This window comes from Patella vulgata, chromosome 5 (assembly GCF_932274485.2).
Source record: "Patella vulgata chromosome 5, xgPatVulg1.2, whole genome shotgun sequence".
Taxonomy (NCBI): Eukaryota; Metazoa; Mollusca; class Gastropoda; family Patellidae; genus Patella; species Patella vulgata.
Genome location: NC_065883.2, coordinates 40,528,766 through 40,532,844, shown reverse-complemented (window position 1 = coordinate 40,532,844; position 4,079 = coordinate 40,528,766). Strand labels below are relative to the sequence as shown.

The following is a 4,079-nucleotide window of genomic DNA, read 5'->3' as shown; positions in this document are numbered from 1 at the left end:
TTTATAAGCATTGAACCACATGATTTTTTTCCACTAAGATAAACATTCTAAACCCACATACATGTTCCCTTTCAATTAGCCACTACAGTATTTTTACAACTGTACATGTAGCTGTGAACTACTATTTCGGATATGATTAATGGTCAAATTACAAACATACATGTAGATATAAGTTAAAAAAAATAATTGTGTATCTGGGCTGGAATGAAGGGAAAGGTTAGAAAACAGGATGAACAGTTGTGAAGTTATTTATTAAAGTGAAACAATCATTGAAAATCAAAATTAAACAGTTACTCTGCACATCAAATGTCATCAAAGTTAATCTTCATTATCATCATCACTGTCACTAAATGTATTAACATCAAATTCGGTCTCTTTAACAGTTTTTTTTTCATTTTCACATTGACTACACATGCACAGGTCTGTACAAGAAAGGGGGGTTGGGATGGCCTAGAGTGCCGCGCTTCGACCTCTAGCTGGTCGGTCACCTCTGGCTTGTGGCTGTGGCTTTGATCCCAGGTGTGAGCGTATGTGGCATGGAGATAGAGGCGTCTTCTCAACCTCGTGGGTTTCCTCCGGGCACTCCGGTTTCCTCTCACTGCTAAAGACCCATACGGGCAAGCGAATTATTGAAATAAAATTGAAACCGTATGTTAGTCCCAAACTGACCTAGTTTGTGTTGAGTGGACGTTAAACCCCATTTCTCTCTCTCTCTCTCTGTACAAGACAACTTTGCAGGCCATTTATGATTTTTTCTAATATGACATCTTCACAGAATATATTGTATGTGGTTTAATATTCGACGGAGGGCTAGTCATCTTTGCTGAAAAATATAAATAAACATATACATGTACACAATTAAAACAAAATTCTGGAGCTTGGTTTACTCTCATTAATTTCGTACAACAGAGGAAAAAGACACTTACACAGGGGTTAACATCTTATTTTCATGCAGAAACCAGCTAATGAAGACAGGAAGGCATTAGCAGTACAAGGAGAGATAGAGAGGAGAATTGCGGTTTAACGTCCACTGGACAAAAACATAGTAATTTCAGGACTCACCCATGGTTCAGTTTTATTTGAATAATACCAGTGGCAAGAAGGCGGAGAATACAAATAAAAAAAACATCACAAATATTTACCTTTCTGATAACTGTCTAAGAAATTCAGTACATGTATATTGCCTATAACATTTTTGGTGATATCTGACCTCAATGGCCACACAATCTTGCCCTCTGATATGCCTTAAAATATCTTCATCCTCTTTCAATTCAGCAGCTTTCAACAGTTGGCCTACAAACAAATTTGCAAACAAATTATACACCATATAGCGTTGAATGTTGTTTGTGCTCAAGGGTGGGGGAGGGAATGTCACTTTGAGGCCTACATGTACATGTACCTGGCTGGTCAACTCTGGCATGCGGTTTAGTTCAGATCCTTTGTGTGAGCGGAAATGGTCTAGAGACAGATCGTCTTAGCAAGGCACCTACAAGTGGGCCAAGAAAATAAAAAACAAGTTAACTTCTCTATGTTTCATCCCTTGTGCAAGCAAATGTGCAACACTTTAACCAATGACTGTGCCAAATCAACAAATGGGGTAAAGGGCTTTACTGGCTAGCTTCATAACAATTTTACAGTGATTGCAGTAGCACTTCTGATTCCATTTACAACAAAAACAACAACACAATAATTAAAAACTGTCGGATGAATATATTTAATATTTATTAGTAATAATTATAAATTTAGTAAGTAACATAATATTAACATTAGGCCTACCTGAGCCTGTTTGGGTCTGAGTCTGTGTTAATACATCCTTCTTCCTATTTTCTCCAACAGTGACAAATCCGTCACGTTGTTTACATATAATACACACAACAGGCAGCACCGATTTACTCTTTCTTTTTGCTTCAGGAGCGTAATTTGTTTGGAGAGCTAGGTCCCAGATCGTCTACACTCCCGCTATTCCCTGGTTGGATTGTAGCCGGGGATTTTAATTTTTCTTTATCTATACGATTACGGGCAGACCCAATTCGGAATTTGTCTGTAAAAGGCCTGTAGCATGTTGGGTGAAATCCAGTATCTTTTGACGCGTCGCCGTCGATAAATTCCTTGTTTGATTATAATTATATCACCCGAAGTCGCCTGTTCAGCTATCCATTTCGCTCGCCCATCAAGTTTTAGCCATTCATGGGCACATTCACGGAATTTATCCCAGCGAGATTTTGTAAATAATTGTTCTCGTTCCTTTCTAAATCCTTGGTAATGAATAATACAGCGTAAATTTGATGAAATATCAGTCGATTCACGTTCTTTCATGGGCGCAGCCATTACACATGTGTGTTGTTGTTTACAACTTTCAAGGTCGGGTCAGCAGTTCACAATACGAGCTCCTGATTGGCCCATGGTGACCAATCACCAGTTATTTCCCTACGCTTTATAACAGCGCGAGTCAAATAAATCCCGTACGAATAAATTTATATCACCCTTAATGGATTTGAAATAAAGAATTATAAAATGTATTTATAAATATACTATGCTTTATTTGAACCTTATGCCTACTACTATTCTTACCTGACTCTATCCAATTTATTTTAATTATATCTTTCATTCTATTTAAGTTATTTTTTTTTGCCACCATTCCCCCCCCCCCCCTCCACTGTTCCTTATCTCAGATGAAATAATCCCAGATTAGCTGTAAGAACAGATACTCTTTTTAAGCTTTCATATTACATATGAAAGCTTATTGTTTCTGTTAAGATTATTATTAAGCTTTCATATTACATATGAAAGCTTATTGTTTCTGTTAAGATTATTATTGTTATTTTTTTTTTGTGTTTTGTCCACAAATCGGATTTCTCAGAATCTAACCATAGGATCGTTCTGAAACTTTTACCTATCCCCCCAAAAATGGGTGGTGGCTGTTGATTAAATATATTTTCAAAACGTTTTACGAATCCGAAATCACCGAATTTTACGAAGGAATGCATTTGACCTACAATGCTGTAACTTTGTGACTATTTGACCTATTTTACTAATTCTTTTTTCTTTGAGTATCTTGAAACATTTACTTCAAATCTGCAATTTCGGATTTTGGCATTTCGAAAATTCGTCGCTGTCATTTCGAACCGGAAGTTATTACCAATTTGACAACTTCTTTAATAGTTGTGCGATTTTCGTGAAATTTAGAATGAAAGTAGATCTTGCCAATGCGACTTCAATGATGTCCTTGGAAATTTTCTAAATTATCTCCCCTTGGTGAAATTAAGGATCAAAGTTTTCAAAAAAATCGTCGAAATATAGGTCAGAATGACCTAAAAAAAAAAATTCGATACTAGACAAGTAATTACTGATTCGTACACAAAATATGGAGTTTGTCGATCGAACCGGAAGTGCCACCATCTTTAAACGTGAAAAATCAAAAAGGCTTTTTTGCTATTTTACTTACAGACTCGGGCGTCATATTTTCGGAATCCTGGAAGGAATGCCTAAAAATCTATCGGATCAGAATTTTGATTTCGGTCACGTGATGGTCACCATTTTGAATTGAAAATGAAAAATAGAAGCAATTTGAAGGGCCGGGACTTTGGAACACAAGAACTCTCCTTCTAATTAAGCTAGAATGTTCAAACTTGGTGTAGGCGTTCACTAGGTCAATGTCATGATTGAGTTCAAAGATGAGCATTTTATGCCTAGGGTAAGCAGAGATAAGCAAGCTGATTTGTTGATTCTTTAGGGCACGATGACATTGGTTATAATGAATGGAGGGCGATGAAACTCTTGTCAATCGAGAGGCTAATAGCTGGCCTGTTGTGTGAAATCATTGTATCATTTTTTGAAAATGTCCGGGGTAGCCGAAAAAAGGAGATCGAAATCCAAAAAGTCGTATTTTTACGATTTGGGGCATTTTTAGAGGTCGTGTAAAGTAAAATAAAGCATGCATATACATATATTATTGATATTAAATATATCATATAAAAAACTAAACAATGAATCAGCTGTCATTGACAGATTTTATATTATAAGCATGGTCAGTGGAAGGTCAGCGTATTGTCTAACTTGAACTCACTGACTCCGTAACA

General features: G+C 36.5%; 1 long non-coding RNA gene across 1 annotated transcript; it reads right to left on the bottom strand.

Annotated features, from left to right (window-relative positions):
- Nucleotides 1-232: 232 nt before the first annotated feature.
- Nucleotides 233-2,618, bottom strand: LOC130012989 (uncharacterized). The gene is made up of 3 exons (XR_008788252.1): nt 1,777-2,618; nt 1,143-1,293; nt 233-823 (listed from the first exon to the last, which is right to left on the bottom strand). It is a non-coding gene; the product is annotated as an uncharacterized LOC130012989 (long non-coding RNA).
- Nucleotides 2,619-4,079: the final 1,461 nt, after the last annotated feature.